This window comes from Meleagris gallopavo, chromosome 3, assembly GCF_000146605.3.
Source record: "Meleagris gallopavo isolate NT-WF06-2002-E0010 breed Aviagen turkey brand Nicholas breeding stock chromosome 3, Turkey_5.1, whole genome shotgun sequence".
Taxonomy (NCBI): Eukaryota; Metazoa; Chordata; class Aves; order Galliformes; family Phasianidae; genus Meleagris; species Meleagris gallopavo.
In genome coordinates, this window is record NC_015013.2 from 68,265,422 (window position 1) to 68,288,365 (window position 22,944).

General features: G+C 39.5%; 1 long non-coding RNA gene across 1 annotated transcript; it reads left to right on the forward strand.

Moving 5' to 3' along the window:
• Positions 1-345: 345 nt before the first annotated feature.
• Positions 346-22,063, forward strand: LOC116216478. The gene is made up of 3 exons (XR_004159293.1): positions 346-3,833; positions 15,422-15,468; positions 21,728-22,063. It is a non-coding gene; the product is annotated as an uncharacterized LOC116216478 (long non-coding RNA).
• The last annotated feature ends 881 nt before the right edge of the window (positions 22,064-22,944 follow it).

Genomic DNA, 22,944 nt, shown 5'->3' on the forward strand with positions numbered 1-22,944 from the left:
GGGGTTGAAAACTGAACACAGTACTTGAGGTGTGGCCTCACCAGAGCTGAGTACATGGGGATGATCACTTCTCTGCTCCTACTGACAACATTATTTCTGATACAAGCCAGGATGCCATTGGCCTTCTTGGCCACTTTGGCACACCAGTGGCTCGTATTTAGGCAAGCATCAATCTAAATCCCCAGATCCTTTTCCTGTGTAGTTTTCTAGACACTGCCCCAAGCCTGCAGTGTTGCATAGGGTTGTTGTGATCAAAGTATAGGACGCAGGCACTTGGTCTTGTTGAACTTCATCCCACTGACCTCAGACCAGATATCCAGCCTGTCCAGATCCCATTGTAGGGTCTTCCTACCCCCAGGCAGATTGACACTTCCTTCCAACTTGGTGTCATCCACAAACTTACTGAGGGTGCACTCAATGCCTTTATCCAGGTTACCAATAAAGATATTGGACAAAATAGGCCCCAGTACCAACCACTGGGGAACACCACTCGTGATTGGTTGCCAGCTGGATGTGACTTCAATTACCACCACTTTCTAGGCCCAGACATCCAGCCAATTCTTTACCTAGCAAAGAGTGTATACGTCCAAGACACAGGCTGCAAATTTCTCCAGGAGAACACTGTGGGAGACAGTGTTGAAGGCTTTGATGAAGTCTAGGTAGATTATGTAATCAACCGCTCCCTCATCCACCAGGTGGGTTACTCAATCATAACAGATAAGGTTGGTCAAGTACGACCTGTCTTTCATGAACCCATGCTGGCTGCGTCTGATCCCCTGGTTGTCCCACTCATGCCGTGTAATCTCCCTCAAGATGATCTGCTCCATAACCTTTCCTGGCACTGAGGTCAGGTTGATAGACCTGTAGCTGCCTGGATTCTCTTTACAACCCTTCTTTGTAGATGGGAGTCACATAGGCAAGCTTTCAATCCTCTGGGACCTTTCCAGTTGAACAGGAAAGCTGATAGATGATGGAAAAAGGCTTGGCCTGTGCCAGTTCCTTAAGCACCCACAGGTGGATCCCATCCGGCCCCATGGACTTGTGACAGTCTAGGTGGAGTAGCAGGTTTCTAATAGTTGCCACTTGAATCACTGGGGGTTTATTCTCTTCCCCATCCAAGACCTCCTGGTCAGGGGGTAGAGTATCCCGAGGATAACTGGTCTGACTTTGAAAGACAGACATAAAAAGGGCATTGAGAACCTCAGCCTTTTTCTTATCCTCAGCAGTCACATTCCCTAGTGCATCCAGTAAAGGATGGAGATTCTCCTTAGCGCTCTTCTTACTGTTAATATATTTGTAAAAAATCTTTTTGTTCTCTTTTAACCCAACAACCAAGATGAGTTCATCTGGGCTTTTGCCTTTCTAATTTTCTCCCTGCACATCCTAACAACTTCTTTGTACTCTCCTTGAGTTTCCTGTCCCTTCTTTTGCAGGAGGAAGATTCTCTTTTTCTCCTGGAGTCTCAGGAAAACCTCCCTGTTTACCCATGCAGAACTTCTCTGCTGGCTCATCTTGTGGCATAGGGGGATAGCCTGCTCCTGTACCTTTAAGACTTCCCTCTTGAGGAGCAACCAGCTTTTCTGGATCCCTTTATCCTTCAGGACTGAATTCCAAGGGATTACCAGTGTCCTGAGCAAATCAAAGTCTGCCCTCCAGAAGTCTAAGGTAGCAGTTTTGCTGTCTTCCTCTGCCCTGACTTCACCAAGAATTGAAAACTCTACTGTTTCATGGTCACTCTCTCCAAGACAACTCTCAAGCTTCACATGTCCCACCAGTCATTCTCTGTGAACAGCAGGTCTAGTGGAGCACCTCCCCTGGTAAGATCTCATACCAACTGCTCAGGAAATTACCTTCCATACAATCTTGAAATCTCCTAGACTGTTTCTTCTGTGCTGCATTATATTTCTAATACATATCAGGGAATTTAAAGTGCCCCTTGAGAACAAGGGCTGGTGATCACGCAGCTTCTGTCAGCTGCTCGTAGAATGCCTCATCTGTCTCTTCATCATGGTTCGACAATTTATAACAGATCCCCACCAGGATGTCCCTTGTTGGCCCTCCCCCTGATCCTTACCCATACAGACTCAACCTTATAATTTCCAGCCCCAGGATCAACAACATCAAAGCACTCTCTAACATAGATCCATGCCATCACTCCTCCTTCCTTGCTTGTCCCTTCTGAAGAGCTTATAGCCATCCATTGCAGTACTCCAGTCATGGAAGTCATCCCACCATGTTTCTGTAATGGTAACTAAGTCATAATTTGCCTGCTGCACAATGGCTTCCAGCTCCTATTTTTTGCCCATGCTGCGTGCATTGCTGTAGACGCACTTCAACTGAGCCCCCTGCCTCACCCCCAGTACCATCATCACTCCCCTAGGCTCATCTCAAGTGGGTGTGGTTTTATCCCCTTCCTCTTTCATACTTAGTTTAAAGACCTCTCAACGAGCCCTGCCAGATCCTAGGCTAGGATGCATTTCCCCCTTTGAGACAGGTGAGACCAGCCACTAGGCCAGGTGCTGAGTAAACTGCCCAATGATCAAAAAACCAAAATTATTACATTTGCATCAGCCTCTCAGCTATGTACATGAGATGGGTCTTCCTGCTCCTTTCAGTACCCTTCTCCTGCCATTGAAGGGATAGAGGAAAATATAAACTGTACACTGCCCCAGTCTCTTGAAGTCCTTTTTGATAATCCTCAGGCTTCTCTCAGCGACTTCATTGCTGCCAGCCTGAACTATCAATAAAGGATAATAATCAGAGAGGTGAATCAGATTAGGAAGTTTCCTAGACATATCCCTAACCCAGGTCCCAGGGATGCAGCACACTTCCCTACAGGAAGGGTTAGGGGACATACAGCCCCTCAGTTCCTCTCAGTGGGGAGTCACCTATGGCGACCATTGTTCTGTCCTTCTTGGTGGAGGCAGTCTTGAGGTGTGGAGTCAACCACCTCACTCTAGACAACCTTGTGGGTGAACCTCCCACTACATCCTCTTTCAAGTTCCAGAACCTCAAACTATTATGCAAGGGCACGAAGTTAGGTTGGGATGGGGCTTGCCTGTGAAAGCGAGCTGGGACCTGTTTCCACTCCTCCTCTTTCCTTAAATCACCTCTCTCTGCTTGAAAATGACAGAGGAGAGCATCCACCACTGTTTGGGGGGTATCACCTCAGTGTCTTTCTTGCTCCACCAATCTATCTCCTGCTCTCATTCTCTGATACTGCTTAATCTCTCCACATCTTCCTTGAGATTCACCACCACACTGAGTAGATCACCCACCTGCTCACACAAGTGGAGTCCCTGCTGCCCTTTGTCAGCAGCAACAGGCTCAGGCTCTTGCTGCAGTCAGGGACTTGAACTGCCACATATTTAGGCAAGCACTCCATGAGTTGCCACATTCTTTCTTGCCAGAGCTTTCTGCGTAGTGGTGACCATAGCTAGATTTGCTGTCTGGGAGGCAGCTGATAGGTAAAACATTCTCCTAAGTGGGCAGAGATACTCTCCTTCCTTGCATAGCCTGCTCTCCTACCCTGTGTGAACTGTCTGCACAAATTGCTGCTCCACATCCTTCTGATGTGCCATGCCCTGTTTACCCATCCTGTTTGCATCACTCCTGGGTCTCTGCTCCTTAGTGGCACGTTTTATACATGCAGGGGGTGATCCTGCCACTGCTCCTGGCTCCACCCCTGTGATGTCAGAAAGCCGATGCCATGCAGAGCACAATGGCACCTGGCAGCTGTTCTACGACAGAACTGCCCTTCAACCAACTGAGGCAATTCCCTGCTTCAGCGTGGAAAGCATCTGCTCCAGACCTGAGCGCCTTGCCATAAAGAGGTAAAGTTTCAGAAAGTTTGTTTTTTTTTAGATAAATTACATAGCCTGACAAATCTGCTGGCAGGACCAAGATATTCACAGAATTTCTACTGCAATCTAGAAGTAGATAGAGCATTTATTGTATCCCATAGTTTGTTATGACCCTTTTCCATTAACAATCCATAAACTACCAAAGTTCCACTTTAGAATAAAATTATTGCATATTTTCTTTCTTGACCCACTGGACATTTTTATTCAGATTGGGTTAGGAGCAACTAGAGCTAGCTTCCAGATCAGGTTACACTCAGCCCCTGCTAGTGCAGGCTATAAACCTCTCTTGTGATCTGCCCTTTGATCTCCAATCTGTATGAGCTAACACAGCCTGCAGCCAGTAGTGACTTATGATAGAAATGGATACAGGATGGTTTGGGTGCATATTCTGTGGCTTAAAAAAATGTGGTGTTTCTAGGATTTACCATTTGACATGATGGAAGACTGTCTTAAAGGTAGAGAAAGCTGTAAGATTGAATATATATTCAGCCTCATGCAACAAATACTGTAAGACACTAAATTGGTGCCAGTAATTTAGTCAGAAATTCTTCAGAATATATCACATTCGGTTGTGGGAGGACTAACTTAGGGTGATGGGCACTGGCTCTGAAATGCTGGCAGGTAGCTGTACTATGGGACTCAGGTGGCAGCTGTGAGGACCAGATTTGTTGCTGACACAGATTAGTCACTGTTGGGAATCTCATTAGAAAAAAATGAAAATCTAAAATTATAGAAAGCCTAGCCATTGGAAATATGTATAATATTTCCTAGATCCATTTCATGCTAGCCACATGGAATAATAAGAAAACCACAGGTCATTCTTCTTTATAGCTAAAATCATGACGGCTGTTTATCCTGTTCATCTTAAAACTGCCTAGCAGAAATGGTCTGATATGATATCCAACACCCATATGGAAAGCTCCAAACAAATGACTTGTTTATATGATTTTTATACTCTAGATATTCATTTTGTAATCATTTCTTAATCACAGTTGGTTAACACAAGAGAGTGTAATTATTATTGGTGGCACAGATCACTTGTAACAAAATTACATTCTTACTTATTATCGTATTACCATAGTTACATTATTGTTACAGAATAACCTTTACTTAATTACTAACCACAAGCAATTATGGGAAATGATTTGCATGCTCTAATTTAGTGAAGATATCTTGCTTTCCTTTATGAACAACAAAATACCATCACAGCCAGGTAATAGAACAGTTCACGTATATCAACATGCATTTACTGTAGTTCATAAAAGTTCCTTAGGCCAAAATGTTCCATTGTTTTGTTCCTGCAAAGATGAATATTCGCAGTATAGTTAACCTCGGGGAAAAAAAAAAAAGCAAACAGAAAAATTAAAAAAAAATGCTTCTCTCTATTGCCTGTTAAATCTGCACCGTATATGTAATGATGGCTACAGCAATGCACAACACATTAGAGTATGTAGTTTTGGATGAGTTTTTCTTGAAGACAGGTTACAGACTGAAAATTTTCTCTGCCATTCTGGAGGTGTTTAACATGTGGACTTTTAATAAAGATTTATCCATAATTGCTGCACACTATATAACTGAGCCCAATTTCATCTCTGTTTTGGTAAGAGACTTTTGTGTAGTATCTGTAAATTTTCCTATAAAGATGTAGACTAACTTATTTTGTTCTGCATTATATTATTTCATTTTAAGCAATTGTCGAGATATCTAAGAATAGAACAGGAAACAGTCAAGCAGATGTAGTACTGGGCTTAGATCAATGTACAATAGCTATGAATATACAAAAAGAAGTTGTTCCAAAATTCTAAATGTTGAACAGGAAGTAGATAAGAAAAGCCTATCAAATGGTGGAATTAAGGGAAAAGTCTAGAGAAAGCTAGGAAACCAATCTTTAAAATAATTATGCATAAAGAAAGGCTGAGAAAGGAATGGCAGGTTCTATACACAGGTTCACACACTTGCAAATGTTTGCGCTTGCCTCATTTAACAGCTTTACAACACTCAGTTTCTAGAAATAGGAAGAAATTAACTCAGGAGAAAAATAATAACTGATTAAATCCACTGAGATTTAGGAAAGAATTTTGTGTTGTGTAATGGAAATAAAAAGAAACTTAAAAAGAGCCTAGTTCAGAAGTGAGCAAGATTCTGGTGTTTAAATGCAGGTGTTGTGTAATATGTGACAGAAGTAAAGTAAATTTACAGGTCATTTTATGTGAACTGCAAACTCTAAACCAATAGTAAAGACAATCAAGATTGCCATCAAACGTATTTTAAGGCTGCAATCCCGTGGTTCTGAATTCTATCTGAGTACTAAGCAAGACAGAATCACAGAAATGAGGAGATTTGAAGAGATCTCTGGAGGCTAACTGATCCAACCTCTGTCCAAGCAGGGCTGCCCAGGGAAAGGTAACCAGTAAAGAGACACTGGTCAACCTGTGCCAGTGTGCTATTAGCTGCAGTGTAAATAAGTGCTTCCTGGCATCTGGGATAATCCACCTGTGTTCCTGTTTGTGCCCACTGCCTCTTCTCCTACAACTGCTGCAAAGAGCCTGGCTCCATCCTCTTTTCACTCTCCCCTCAGATATTTGATAGACATTAATGAAATCTTCCCTGAGTCTCTTCTTCAGGCTGAGCAGTCCCAGCTCTCTCAGTCTCTCCTCATAAGAGAGGCATTCCAGTCCCTTCGCTACCTTTGTGGCCCTATATTAGAGTCTCTACAGTATACTCATTTCTCTCTTATGCTGAGGGCCACAGACCTGGACCCAGTACTGCAGACGCAGACTCACGAGCACTAAGTAGAGAAGCATCACCTTCCTCAACCGATGGCAACAATTTCCATAACGCAGCCAAGAATAACAGTAGCTTCCTTAGAAGCAATGGCATATTGATGACATATTCAATTTGATGTCCACTCAGATTAACACGGTTGTCAATCAGGTCTCCAAAATACCAGATCTACTGCATGTAAGCATTTTTTTGTGGCGTGATCAGGACACAGGAGATATGTTGCAAGTGCCTCTATAGAGTTCAAGTGTATGATTCAGTAACTTAAAGTGGTGTTGATAAAAATTTGTAAATCTAATATTAGTAATGTGTAATCTCTGAGCAAAATCATCGATTGGCTGTTCATGAAGAAAGGAGGATCATGTGCTGTTAGTTTTCATTTTCATAAGAAAAGCAAAACAAAGCAAAGCAATTAAAAAAATCCAAAAGAAAGCAACATATCTAATCTGCAGTAATTACTGCCAAGTATTTAAACAGTCTTTTACTGCAGCTAATTTATATGCAGTCTTCATATAGAATGATTGATGTTCTTTAAGGTAAACAAAAAGATATTATGCAAAAGAAAGCACTGCCTTGAGATAGCAATGTAACATCCAGGACTCATGCTGTATTGTATGTTATCACTAAAACCTTACAAGCAATCTGGCTGAAAACAAGAACGTCTCAAAAGAAGAACACATCCTACAGGTAATGATGAGTTTTTGCCTCTGAAAGATGTCTTAGTCTTTTATTCACCAAGCTTAATATTGGAATAGAGTTAGTATAGATGAAGGAAGTAAGCAGGGCAATCTTGTCAGAGAGAAACAGGAATAGGGATGCTAGTTTTGACAAACATTTAATCCAACTTTTAGCCACAAAAAATAATCCTTAAAATAATAACATGGTTTGCCACAGAAAAACTAGTTTTTTGCTTCTTTGTTCTTGCCTTTAGTTTTTATTTCATAATATTAGTTACCAGTCTCAAAACAAGATATGCTCCCCTCTTCTCTTTTTAATTCTGCATACCACTTAACATATATATATAAATACAATTTGATACTGCAGTAAAAATATTTGTGTTGTGCTTCAAAAAAATAGGGAAGCATTGTACAAGTTTTATGCCTCACTTGCTTTTAAAAGAGAGCATAATTCAGGTTCGGGTTTTGATTCTTAATTATGTTCTCTGTTTTAAGCCAGACAAAGACATTCTGCATCTGCTGCAAGGTAGTCTACTGAACAGATATGACCTTGTTTCAGATGTCCAAATTTCCTTAGACTATCAGAAACGTGTTTGAAGTGATCAGCTGTACTGACCATAGTAGTTCAGAATAATGGAGTTAGAATTCATCATAGGCTGCAGTTCTATTTTTGAAAATATGGACTCAGTATCTCTTCAAACCCTTTACCTGTTTACACTATGCTTTGAGTGAACATTGCATATACAAGGAGGGTCCTGAGGTTTAATTTTCTCTGTAGAATTACAGGAAGAGGAAATATATTATTGTTAGCCTCTTAGCCTTGCTATGATCATCTTATAAAAGCACTTAAGGCAATTACATATATGTCTACTAGTCCATTTCTAACTATATCTATCATAGTATCCTATTTCTGGTTATCAGTGCTGTGCATTTCATCAAATTATTCATTGGTTTCTCCTACAAGCTGCTTAGCTTTCTTTCCACCATGCTTCAGACACTGAGAAACTATCAGTGTATATATTCGATAAAATTGTTTCCATGCTTTTCCTTGCCACTATAGATACTGAATTTTATAGTTGTACTGACCCATTTTATTCATTCTTTGTGACTTAAAAGCCTGCAGCATTCAACACTAAAAATAACTTCTCATGAAAAGCCTCTTTTCCAACTTCCTGTATTCACTTCATCTTTCAAATAACTGTTTAAATAAGTTTAATGGTCCCGATCCCCCAAATCACTCTACTATAATAATGGAATCATATAATATCCCAAGTTGGAGGATCACTGAGACCAACTCTTGACTTCACACAGCAGCAGTCAGAATTCAAACCTTGTCTGAGAGTCTTGTCCAAATGCTCCTTGAACTCCGGCACTCTGGGCCGTCTCCACTACCCTGGGCAGCCCATTCCATACCCACTGCCCTCTGGTGCAGAACCTGTTTCTATCAGGCCTCCCCTCAGCTCCTCTGCTCTGGGCTGCACAAACTAAGGGTGCTCAGCTGCTCCTAATAGACCTTGTATAGAATCATAGAATTTCTTGGGTTGGAAAAGACCTTCAAGATCATCAAGTCCAACCGCAACCTTACGATACTACCCTATCAACTCATTGCTAATCTTGTCCCTGAGTGCCACATCCAAGTGGTTTTTAAACACATTCAGGGATGGTGACTCAGCCACTTCTCTGGGGATCCTATTCCTGTGCTTAACAACCATTAATTTAAAGAAGTTTTTCCTGTCCTCCAGATCCTTTATCATTTTTGTTTCTCTCCTTTGGATGCTCTCTAATAGCTTTTTGCCTTCATCCTGTGGCATCCAAACCTGCACCCAGTGCTGGAGGTGAGGCCACACAGAGAAGACCAGAGCAGGACAAGCCTTCCCCGCACTCGCTGTCAGTGCTGGGTTTGGTATATCCCAGGATACAGTTGCCCCTCTGGTTGCCAGGGTGCACTGCTATTGATTATTTTTGAGTTACTCTTTTCAAATCTCAGGGATCTCTCTGTTCTTGAAGTAAAATACTCATCTCTCTGAGAAAAAGCTTTTTTTTTAAAAAAAACCTTCCGCATGTTGTGAATTTTCTAATCTTCATTCACTTTTACAGTAATTTAGAGTATTAATTAGCTGGTGATTTTGTCAGACTCTCACATTTTGGCAGGGGACTTATGTTAAAAACTTTTAAAAAGTGTTAATAAATTGTGGTTCCCTGGTTTATCTTAGAGCTTTTATTCTTAAATTTTTAATTGCTTACACAGGAGAAATACTAAAGTCTGTAAGTTTTTTCATATGGGCTAGACATCCACACAATAGGCTTATCTCTCCTAGTGACAATATAGCTGTGTTTTTTAAACATGAATAACTGCCTGGGTACAAGCCAGGAAAGTCCTTTCTATATCTAAACAAGTAGTGTAGTAAGGCAATTGGAACAATAGCTGAACACTAATAATGGCTGTTCTTGAATTTTCCCACAATTTTGATACTTGGAAATAAAAGCGTAGTTCCAGACTTACAAAATATATAATAGCAGCAGTGTAATTTTTAAAATACTTAGTTTACTTCCTTCACGTCACTTAAATGTATTGTTCTAGGTGAGTAGATGTGATCCAAGTAAAAGATTAGTTATACATAAAATATATAATATGTACATTTTAAAGTAGGTCTTATAACAAATGTCACTTCTCAATGCTTTAAATTATATTACATAGGTAATATGATGCATATGAGAGTTTTAGGAAACACATTATATGTAGTTTATGTTACACAAAGGTGCTTCTGCTGTCTAACAGAAGGTTAGTGGAAACTGATTTGAATGGCTATCTGTACAGTCCAAGCTGTATACCGTCCAAAATAAGCTGAAGTCATTTTCCTGTTATTTATTTTTAACTCTTTCAATATTAATGAATAAGCACTTTATGTCAGCAATGAATGACATTTTTATGATGCATCTGATGTATTCTTACAAAGTAGTACTTAATGTAAGCACATATGCTAACAGTCACCAAGGTCCAAGAATGCAAAGTTGAATTGTATCTGAACGAAAGAGCAAAGACAAACAGAACATTTTGGACATGACCATTTCATAATGTTGAATTTTTTAGCCCCAACTAACCCTTTACAGTTGTTAGGACAAGCTGTTGAACAAGGCACCAGAAGGCTTTTGTATTCTGTACTTATGGTAATGTACATGAAACATACATGAAAGTCAAGGCATTAGAATATACTGTTCTTAAGAATATTCAGAAGAGTAGCAAAGAGAAAAATAAAGCCAAATTTGCTGCAGTGTACTGTAGGAGTCTGAAGAATCTAGATCTAACTTTGGTTATTGGCAAAACTGCCAATGGCTACCAAACAGAGCACCCCTTGCAACATGTCCTGTCCTGGCCCAGTCTTTTGAGTGCTACGCTGTCTCTTTCTTGGTTAACCGCATAGTTCACATGTTGTCAGGATAATGACAGTACAGACCTCTCCAGACACCTGTACAAAGTCCTTGTGTAAACACACATTGAAGTTCTTTCCAGAAATACAGTTTTGGTGCCTGGAATGCATATCGTCCTCACGTTTGTATCTTGCTCTACATCAACTTGGTTAAATCACAAGATATATTTTTGTTATTTTCACTTCTCTGAACAGAATCTGATTATTTCTTTCTCTTTTCCAAACTCTCTAATTTGCCTTATCATGGAATTGACCTCATAGAATCATAGAATTGCTCAGGTTGGAAAAGACCTTAAAGAGTGTCAGGTCCAACAGCAGTCTAACCATACTACCCTAATTCTAACAGCCCTCCATGTCCCTGAGCACCACATCCAAATGGTTTTTAAACATATTCAGGGATGGTCACTCAGCCACCTCTCTTGGGAGCCTATTCCAGTGCTTAACAACCCTTTCTGTAAAGAAGTTTTTCCTGATATCCATCCTAAACTTCCCCTGGCACAACTTGAGGGCGTTTCCCCTTATCCTATCACCTGTCACCAGTGATAAGAGACCAACTCCACTCTCACTGCAATCACCTTTCAGGTGAAGAGAGCAATAAGGTCTCCCCTCAGCCTCTTTTTACTCAGACTGAACAGCCCCAGTTCCTTCAGTTTCTCCTCGTAGGGCATATTCTCCAAGCCCTTCACAAGCCTTGTTGCCCTTCTTTGAACCTGCTCCAGCACCTCAATGTCCTTTCTGAATTGATGTGCCCAAAACTGAACACTGTACTTTAGATGGGGCTTCATCAGTGCTGAATACAAGGGATTACTTCCCTAGTCCTGCTCAACATGCATTTTCTGATACAAGCCAGGATGCCATTGGCCTTCTTGGCCACCTGGGCACACTGTTGGTTCGTATTCAACCAACTGTCCATCAGTGCACCAAGGTCCCTTTCCATCAGGCAGCTTTCCAGCCACTCCTCTCCAAGCCTGTGGGGTTGCCATTGTTCCAGTCTATCCAAATCTCTCTGTAGTATCTTACTACCCTCTGGAAAATCAATACTCCCTCCCAACTCAATCCCCACATCAAGATCGTTGATAAAGATGTTGAATAGGAGTCACCCCGGTACTGCATCTTGGGGGACACCACTCGTGACTGGCCACCAACTGGATTTAATTCCATTGACCACTTTAGACCTGGCCAACCAGCCAGTGTTTCATCCAATAGAGCGTATGCCCATACAAACCATGGGCAGCCAGCTTGTCCTTCTCATCTGTTCAGATAATAAGTATTCAATCACCACCAGTTTCATTTGCTGCTTTCCTTACTGTTTCCTGAAACTATTTTCTTAATAAGTTTATATTATGTAACTGAGGATCCTTGATTCCAGGTCTCATAAGTATTACAGGAGATGAACCATTCTGTTATAGGCAGCGTGGTTTCATTATAAGGGCATGATAATGATAGAGTGCTCAGGAGGCTACTTTGTGGTGCTTCCTGGTTCATAGAGATTGGTTTATTGTGTGTGTGTTAGCTACTGTAATAAAGCTGTAACTGCAAAATTATTTCAGTTAAAAACCCTTCTCACTTTATATTTTTCTGATTTTTTAAAACATCCCTCTTCCAAACTCTTTCTGTGACTGATGCTTCCTTAAATGTAATGAGAAAGGTGAAAGAATGTACAAGGGTCCCACTTCAAAAACAATTATCATTTATTTTTCCATATAAGCAATTGTACCTCTAACTCAAAAATGGTTGAATTTTACAACATAGTGAAGTAGGGGGAAAAAAGAGTAAATTATAAGCAATGAAAAAATTCAGTGAAGGATGTTTTACTGTGTATCAGGTGATTCTTATCAAATGAAATCCTTATCTCCTGTGATATTATAATGCACTCACAAGATGCCTCATAAGAAAGGAGACCCCTGATGAGACAGTGGTGTAAAATCACCAGGAAGTTGTCCAAATGGATTTGCATCCTCTTCTAAGCCTCTCTTCTGGTGTTTGGATCTGTCTTTCTTTTTTTTTTTTTCTTACACATAGGAGTAGAGTTAAATTGTAAAAGTCTGCCTTAGGTTGGTGTCCATGATTGTGAAGGCCAGAGGGAAGTTCTAATTATTTCAGAAAAGCAGAGACCTGAATAGCAATCTCCCACCTCATAGATAACTCCCCTATTTCCTAGGCTGCTGATTATGTGTAAGCCAACAAATGAACAACCACTTTAAAGTCTTTTGAGGGGAACTTCATCTGGTCAACATACTTTGAGTATATGACTGAAATAGTCATCATAGATGATGTAAATGTAGCCTCCAGTGCTCAAGAGTGTTAGACTTTGTGTAGCAGAGTATAGCCACAGGTAGTAATTTATATACTGAAGGCATTTATGCATTTTCTGAAATTAGGCATGGCTAGATTAGTGTTCTGAGGCTTTCACAGATGCTTTATGTCCCCATAGATTTAGTCCAAGTCTTCAGAGAATGACTTTCAGAAAAGCATTGTTTGATTTCTTTTTAAAATGTTGGTTCAGTCTATTCACCTAGTTTATATTTATGGGTGCAATTAATTACATGTGCAGCTGCATACACATCCTTATTGCAATTGTTGCCTGTGTTAATTAAGAATAATGTTGAATGCCAGATAGAGGCTACAAAAAGTGCTTTGAGAAATGAATGAAACTGCACTGCTTTGAAAGACTGGAAGCTTTATAGCGGCATTCCTTTCAGTATGGTTGATAGATCACAGAATATTTGCAAACCATCAGAAGATAACCCATATAAATACTAGTACTTTAAAAAAACCAACATTTAGCAAGCTAGAAAGCAAGGAAACGGAGATAAATAGAAACAGCATGTGAACTGTCCAGCCTAATTTCTACTGGCTTATAAGTGAAAATAATCACTATGTAGCAATATAGAAAATAATCTTTCATTTTATTTGGTTTGTTTATTCAATTATTTAATTTCTTTGAATATAATAAATAAACATTGAAAAGTGATATATTGAAGTAGTGATTATCTAATTGCTATGGAGAAAGATGGTCAGGTAGGTTAGAAAAGAAAATGGATCCCTGCTTAATTATACCCATTTTTATTTACACAGAAAAATGTATTGTTAATTGACCACTTTGTTTCTCAAACCCTTGAAGATTTATTTTAGTAGTTCTTTGACTATATCAGAAATTGAGACAGAAATCTCATTATGTGTGCCACAGACCAAAGAATTAATAGCTTTCAATTTTTTCTTTGTAACTTCATGGTATTAATAATAGTTTCAAGTACAAATAAGTATTTTAACTACCAAAGAACTGATACAGATACAAGTTTAGTTTCCAAATTGCTTTTTAATGAGAAAATTCTGGTGAATAAAAATTACTTTTATGGTCTAAATTAAACAGCTTTTTAAGACCAGTATTATCAAATATGCTTTTTAAATATAATTTCCCTTTATGTTACCAGATAATGGTTTTGTTTTGTTTTGTTTTGTTTTCTGAAAGAAGAAAAGTGAAAAGCCATTAGAAAGAAGAGATAGGAAGGAAATTTTTACTTAATGGGCAGAGGAGGCATCAGTCAGTAAGCACCAACATGTGCAATGACATATTCTTTATGTCTGAATTCCCTAATAAAGGTGCTGGAAAGAAACATTATTGTAGTATTCCACTGCTTTGTTTATTTTGTTGTGAATTTAATAATAATGAAAATATATGTGTTTATTTTTCAGTAAAGAATTTTGATTCTCTTTTATGGCTGTCATTTAAATGCTCATTTGGAATTCTGTAAGATGTGCTATACAGTCTTCTCTTAAGTAAATGTCTCAGTTCCTGCTCAATAACATTAAAAACACCTGAAAGTGCTTTTCATTTTAAAGATCTGAAATTATTTTACTTCCTGGGATGTTAATATTTTTGGTTTAAAAGCATTAAAGCTTATTTGGTTCATTTGTTAAAAAGAAGCTTTGTTCTATTGAGAATTTGAAAACTGACTGTGGTAAGACTGTCTGATCAGTTTTGCAGTGCTTGTTAAAACTGTGAAATTTCTTTAGTCAACTGTTTTGTGAAGAATAAAGCTGGCAAAGCCAAAAATGAGTGAGAGTATTGCAACCTTAATGGTGCAGAAATGATCCATGATTTAAATATTAGATTTAGTGGAACAGCTATGAGATGCATTAATTACAATGCTATATAGGTACGAAGCTTCAAAAGTAAGTTTTGCAGGAGGCATAAATAACTATCTATATATTTGTGACAAGATCTCGTAGGACTGTGTGATGGCAAAACTGTTACAAAGGATGGCCATAAGCTTTGAAGGTAAAGCTCCCCTAAGTATCAGCTCTTTTGCAATCATTAGACCTAGTACAAAGTGTAGCATCCTTATTTGGAAAAAAAGCTGGTTCAAACAGCACAGACCACTGTGATTGAAGTAATATTTCTTTGAAGTATATTTTGGCACTAGCAGTATAAATGAAGTTATTCGACTTCATTATAATGAATAGTGACAAATTAAAATGAACTTGAACTTCCCAAATATTTTTTTTATATTTATATGTATTAATAAATGATTTTGCAAACCTATTCAAAGAATTGCAAATACACATATATATAATAGGAATTTATGTGTATATATAAACATATATGTAGGAAAATAATGCGTGGAATTATAAAATTCATTCCTGACATGAATATTCATCTTTCTGATAGAAAACTGGAAGACTGCAGAAAGACATACTAGGAAAGAGGAAGCACAGGTAGCTATTTAGCTATCACACTGACTTTATCATTAGATTATAAATTAGTAATATGTTGGTTTTACAAGTGCTAAAATAGTTACATTCTGTTTCTTGTATTTGATGTCATCTGTTAGTTGCACTTACGCAAAAAAAAAAAGAAAAAGAAAAAAGAAAATCTTGTTTTTCCATTAAAAGAAATAAAAATGCTGTATAAAAATGCTGTTAGATTCCATATTTTTTAAGAGACAAAAATAGATTTTTGCATACAAGAATTGTAGAAAGGTATGTCTTTATTGTGTAGTTTAGACGTGAAACTTAAGTTCTTATCCTGTTGGACTGAGTGAAAGAAATTTGAAAGACTCCTTCTTGTCCTTGGTCAAGAACTTGCTAATTCTGGAACTAAAAATAGAAAATAAAGCTCAGATTTCTAAATTCTGACAAGTGAATTTGGGTGACTCACAGTCGGAGCCCCAGCCTAATGATTTTCTATTCTTGTTCTGTGTTCCAACAACTGCTTGCTTTTAGAATTACGCTTTAAAAAGAACTGATAGTTTTTTTCCCATTGCATTTGCTTACCAGTTTCAAGGAGAGAAATTTGGAAGAGCTATCTTATGTTATCTAATGAGATAATTATGTTCTACTTGATCTCTGCAGATTAGATGCTACCAGGTTATGTGTCTCTTTTCTACATATAGTTTATTTTTCTTCTAAATTATCAGAAAGTTTCCTATAAATATTTCACAACACCTACAATATCATGAAAGGCTGTTTTGCATTCTACATGGAGGGCCATCATTTTGATGATGTAGAACTTTAACTGTCACTGCCTTTATGATGAGTAATGCTAGGCAACATTGTTCAAGTGATGGATAACACAAAGAGCCATAACTCTGATGATGTATTCTAGCAAGGGAACGATCCTAATTGCAAAATACATAATAAGATCATGTTGCTTGGAGTTATATATCATCACAGCAATAATCATCAGTGCTGTATACCCTATAGATAGCATTACTCCAATGGTCCAAAATACAAATATCAGTACAAAATTTAATCTCTTTACATGTGACATGGATCATAATTGCTGCACAAAATAAGAATAAAATGAGGAAAGCTGATTGCTATTTCTTGGTGTTTTTTTTTTTTTTTATTTTTTGAAAACAAAACTATTTTGAGAAAATAGAGCCACTATAATTAGAGCCTATTGGTTAATAAATTTGCTGCCTGTGTCTCCAAAATTAAGTGCTGATGGGAATATTCAGATAAATAATACTTTCTGCATGATTTCTTGAACATTGCTTGTCTAATTACAGAAGACACCTCACTGTACAATGCAGAATATGGTATCTTTTTGTGGCTGCACTGGTCAGTATTTTGATTTGTAGACGGATGTAGGGTCTTTTTATAGTGATGCACTACTGATGGCATGATGGGCTTACAGCTTCAGCCAAGGGACAATGTTGGATTTTAAAGATGCATTTAGTAATTAGATGGATTATTTTGGAGCAGTTGACATGATAGAGGGAAGGGATGCCATCTAGAGAGATCTGGACAGGCTAGAGAGGTGGGCCCATGCCAACCTCATGAACTTCAACAAGGCCAAGTGCAAGGTCCTGCACCTGAATCAGGGCAATCTCAAGTACAAATGTAGGTTAGATGGAAAATGGCTTAAAAGCAGCCCTGAGACGAAAGATTTCGGTTGATGAATAGTCAACATGAGCCAGCTGCATGTGCTTGTAGCCCAGAAGACCGACTATAATCTGGTTGCATCGAGATAAGCATGGTCAGAAGGTCAAGGGGATGTGATTCTGCTACTCTACTCTGCTCTTGTGAGACCTCACCTGGCGTACTGCATCCACAGAATCACATTTAATACTAGACCGGGCTGCCCAGGGCTCCATTCAATCTGTCCTTGAACACCATGTGGGGCATCCACAACCTCTCTGAGCAGCCTGTTCCAGCACCTCACCACTCTCTCTGTAAAGAACTTCCCCCTGATATCCAAACTAAATCTTCCCTCCCTCAACTTAAAACCATTTCCCCTTGTCCTGCAGTTATCAACCCTTTCAAAAAGTTGATTCCCCTTCTGTCTGTAGGCTCCCCTTAGGTATTGAAAGGCTGCAATTAGGTCACTCCAGAGCCTTCTTTTCTCCAGGCTGAACAAGCCCAGCTCCCTCAGCCTGTCTTCATAGGGGAGGTACTTCATCATCTTTGTGGCTCTCCTCTGGACCCTCTCCAACAGCTCCCTGTCTTTCTTGTACTGGGGGCTCCAGACCTGGACACAGTACTCCAGATGGGGCCTCACAACAGCAGAGTAGAGGGGGACAACCACCCCCCTGTCCCTGCTGGCCACCCCTCTTCTGATGGAGCCCAGGATACCATTTACTTTCTGAGCTGCAAGAGCACACTGCTGGCTCATGTTAAGTTTTTCATCTATCAAGATCCCCAGGTCCTTCTCTGCAGGGGTGCTCTCAAGAACTGCTCCTTCCAGTCTATATCGATGCCTGGGATTCCTCCAGTGCAAGTGCAGAACTTTGCACTTTGTCATGTTGAACCTCATCAAGTTCACCCAGACACATCTTTCTAGCCTGTCAAGGTCCCTCTGAATGGCATCCCTTCTTTCTACCTTGTCGACCGCACCACTCAGCTTGGTGTCGTCAGCAAACTTTCTGAGGGTACACTTGATAAAGATATTAATGAGCACCAGTCCCAAGACAGACCCCTGGGGGACGCCGCTCACTACCCGCCTCCACCTGGACATAGAGCCATTGATGACCACCCTTTGTCTGCGGCCTTTCAACCAATTTCTTATCCATCGAGTGTTCCACCCATCAAATCCATATCCCTCCAATTTGGAGATAAGGATGTGGTGGGGGACCATGTCAAAGGCCTTGCCCAAGTCCAGGTAAATTACATCAGTTGCCTTTCCCTTGTCCACCAATGCCGTCACTCCATCATAGAAGGCCATCAGATTGGTCAAGCATAACCTTCCCTTGGTGAAGCCGTGCTGGCTATCTCGGCTCACATGCACATTCCTCATATGATCAAGCAGATCATCCAGGATGATCTGTTCCATGATCTTCCCAGTCACAGAGGTGAGACTCACTGGCCTGTAGTTCCGAGGTCCTCCTTGCTCCCTTTCTTGTAAATGGGAGTGACGTGACCCTTCCTCAGTCATCTGGGACCTCACCTGACAGCCATGACTTTTCAAATATGATGGAGAGCGGCTCAGCAACCACCTCAGCCAGCTCTCTCAGAACTCTGGGATGCACACCATCCGGCCCCAGAGACTTGTACACATTCAGTCTCGTGAGGCAGTCTCAGACTTGCTCTGCCCTCACGTTGGGGGGAATTTACTGCCCCAGTCCTCCCTAGAGGTTTAGGGATACAGGACTCAGGGACGTGAGAAGTACTGGAATCCTGGCCACCAGTGAAGACAGAGGCAAAGAACTCATTCAGTACCTCAGCCTTCTCTTCATCTGTTGAAGCCAGTTCTCCTTTTACATTTACCAAAGGAGGTACACTCGCTTTGACCTGTCTCTTCTGGCCAATGTACCTGTAGAAAATCTTCCTGTTGTTTTTCACATCCCTTGCCAAGTTCAGTTCTGCCTGCGCCTTGGCTTTCCTGATCCCACGTCTGCAAGTCCAGATGGCATCCCTGTATTCTTCCCAGGTGACACGCCCTTGTTTCCAGAGCTTGTACACACCTTTCTTCACCCTCAGCGTGCCCAGCAGGTCCTTGCCGAGCCACACCAGATTCCTACCTTCTGTGCTCACTTTCTTATTCAAAGAGATAGAAAGATCTTGTGCTCTCAGGAAGGCATCCTTGAAGAGTAGCCAGCTCTCCTCAACATTGTTTTTAAGCACAGCATCCTAGGGGATCTCAGCCAACAGTCCACTGAACAGCTTAAAGTTTGCTCTTTCAAAGTTCAGGGTCTTGACACCACTCTTTGCCAGGCCCACATCCCTCGAGATCATGAACTCGAACAGGGCATGGTCACTGTAAGCCAGGCCATCTCCAACCTTAACGCCTTTAATGATTTACTCTGCATTGGTGAGCAGCAGGTCCAGCAACGCTTCACCTCTGGTCAGTCTGTCCAATACCTGGACCAGAAAGTTATCATCAGTGCATTCCAGGAGCCTCCTGGACCTCTTGCAGCTCTCCTTGTGGTCTTTCCAAGAGATATCTGGATGGTTGAAGTCCCCCATCAGGACAAGAGACCGTCCCCCTTCATACCTAGTTTAAAGACCTTTCAGTGAGTCCCTCCAGTTCCTCAGCTAAGATCTTCTTACCCCTCAGAGACAGGCTACTTCCATTTGCAGCTATCATGCCAGATGCCAAGTAAATTGCCCATGGTCAGAAAAACACAAAATTTCTATGTTTGCACCAACTTCTAAGCCATTTATTTATGAGGTGGGTTATTTGGATCCTCTCAGTATCCTGTCCTGCCACTGAAGGTATAGAAGAAAACACCTGCACACCTGCTCCATCAACTACCTGCTCCAGTCCCCTGAAGTCTTTCTTGATAGTCCTGAGGCTTTTCTCAGCGACTTCGTCACTGCCAGCCTGAACTATCAATAAAGGGTAATAATCAGAAGAGTGAATCAGTCCAGGAAGTTTCCTAGAAATGTCCCTGACCCATGCCCCAAGGAGGAAACACACTTCCCTATGGGTAAGGTCAGGCCGACATATAGGGGCTTCCGTTCCTCTCAGCAGGGAGTCGCCTATGACAACCAATTCTGGATTCCCCAACACGAGAAGGATAATAAACTATTGGAGCAGGCCCAAAAGAGGGTCAAAAAAGATGATCAGTGGTCTGGAGCATTTCCCTTAGAAGGAAAGGCTGAGAAAGTTGGGGCTCTTCAGCCTGGAGAAGAGAGGACTCCAGGGGGACCATGCAGTGGCCTTCCAATACCTGAAGGAGGCCTACAGGAAAGCTGGGGAGGGACTTTTATAAAGACATGTAGCTACAGGATGAGGAAAAATAGTTTTAAACTGGAAGAGGGTAGATTTAGACTAGATATTAGGAAGAAATTATTTATGGTGGAGATGATGAGACACTGGAACTGTTGCCCCTCCTCCCTAGAGGTTTTCAAAGCCAGGCTGAATGAAGCTTTGAGCAACCTGGTCAAGTGGAAAGTGTCCCCATCTATAGAAAGAGGTTTGGAAGTAGATGATCTCAAAAGTCCCTTCCAACCCAAACCATTCTATGATTCTCTGATTTGGATGAATGTTTGCAAAAATATTTTTAAAGCTATTATAAAAATCAAAGTATGAAACGAAGGATGTGCTTTACATTATAGCATTACTCTGTAATTAACAGGCAGACTGAACTAAGATGTGAGCAGGCATGAACTGCATTTGCATAAAGATATGGATATAATAAAAACTACAGATGTAAAGTCATCATTTTTGACTCAAGTGATAGTCGTGAAAATCAGTTTCTTTATGTAGTGTTTGCATTTGTGGAAATTAGGGAGTTAGTTGAGAATTAGCCCATAAATTTTGGGCGATGGGACATCCATGTTATATTAGATAGTGTGCTTTATTGATTTTTGTAGTAGCGAATTCATAATTATTATATGGTGTAAAATAGTGTCAAAATATGCTGATCATGAAGAAGCATTACAGAAAAAAAAGCCTCATTTTAATGACTCAATGTTATAATGTGCTTTGCAGATAAAGCTTTTCAACACCCAAATGCAATCACTTCCAGTTCTAAAAGAGGGCTAAACATTTTCAGTCTAATCTTATGGTATGACTTCAAAATAAACATTACATTGATTTTATTGAAAGTATTAATTTTTTTTAAACTGTGTTTTTAAATTTCCATAGAATATCATTCTGAGAAGTTCAAGAAAGCAACAGGTTATTTCTAATATACATCACTACATATTGTGTAAAAGAGGTTTCCATACTTATTTGCTTCCAGATAATTTTGAGAGAAACACATTTAAAATACATATAATTAACAGGATTATATTGAGCATTATATGAAAGACACAGTTTCACTGACTTCACTAGATAAAGTGATAATGTCCCAGGAGACTTACTCAACTCTACAGAACTCTAAAAATCCCAAGGAATCTCTGTGACAAAACAGTAATTAATTTTTTGTGATGGGGCTGATTGTGGGCTGTAGTTTTGAACCACAGATTCACAGAATCATAGAGTGTTTTGAACTGGAAGGGATCTTAAATATTATTTAGTTGTAACTTTTAATTCATAGTTTTATGTCTTATTATGAAATATACCCTCTTCTGTTTCTTTTGACAGAAAATCTAGAATCCCTCACATAATTCAGCTAATTTCATTGTCAGAAATGTTGAAAAAATAACAAAAATGTTGAAGAAAATTGAACGATCCAGATGGTATTGGCTTGTGTAGAAAATTGTGAGTTTTTATTATTCTTCTTATTATTAAAAGATTAATGAATAAAGGTTCAAAGTTTGTGAAGAACTGCAATGATAAAGAGGACAAAGAGGTGTGACACGTGAAATAACAACTAGAGCAATAAATGGAATTCAGGTAAAATGTCTTAAAACCTACATACAAGTATTGAAATTCTACTGGCACTAATGTGTCATATTTACACCTACGTCCAGAAAGTCATTTAAGAAATGAAAGACAAGCTGTCTTATGTTCACACATCGTATTTTCTGTTTTTGTTTATAACCGTGTTTTCAATGTTGCATAGTGAACTTATTTATTTTTTTTAAAAAAGGTGACATAAGGTATCACATTCCTTTTACAGAGAGTTTCCTTTTTCTTCTGGATATTTCATCTCTTTTATTAAGGCACCAGTGCAGTGAAACAAAGTAAAGGTAGAAATAGCTTCCAAGGAACACTGATGCAAGTATAGATTGGGAAGAATATCTTAGTTTTAGATGCATTTTATACAATTTGTAAGCTAAAATAAATTATCTCTAAGAGGCTTGCCTTAAAAACAAAACAGAACATTAATCTCTTTAGAAGTTTAACCTATACTTTCACATTTTTTAGCACTTTTTGCCTGCAAGAGGCTTTCAGTCATTAAAAAAATCTTACTCATTTAAGTATAAAAAGATTACATGGCAGAACTATTAACCTATGGCAAATGATTTGAGAAAGTTATTTTTAAAATATTACACCTGTTGCTCCAAAAATAATGCCTCTTTTTTATTTCTATGGAACAAAGAACAGACACAAAGAACACAACATCATGCAGAGCACTCTGAGTGCTCAGAAATTACTGAGTAATGCGAAGATGATTTGTGAAAATTGGAATTGCCTGTCCTAGTTATTTCATTGTAGAGTAGCTTTTACTGATATTTGGAAGTTTGAGATGTTTGATTTTGTGTGTTTGGCCTTGTCACTTCCATTAAACTTACATCAGCCTAGTAGAAATAATGTTCCTAAGCTTTCCTTCAAGATGTGTTAGGCATTATTGTCACTCACATATCTTCTCACATCAAGACAAACAACAAATGAATTCCAAATGCCTTCAGGTCTGA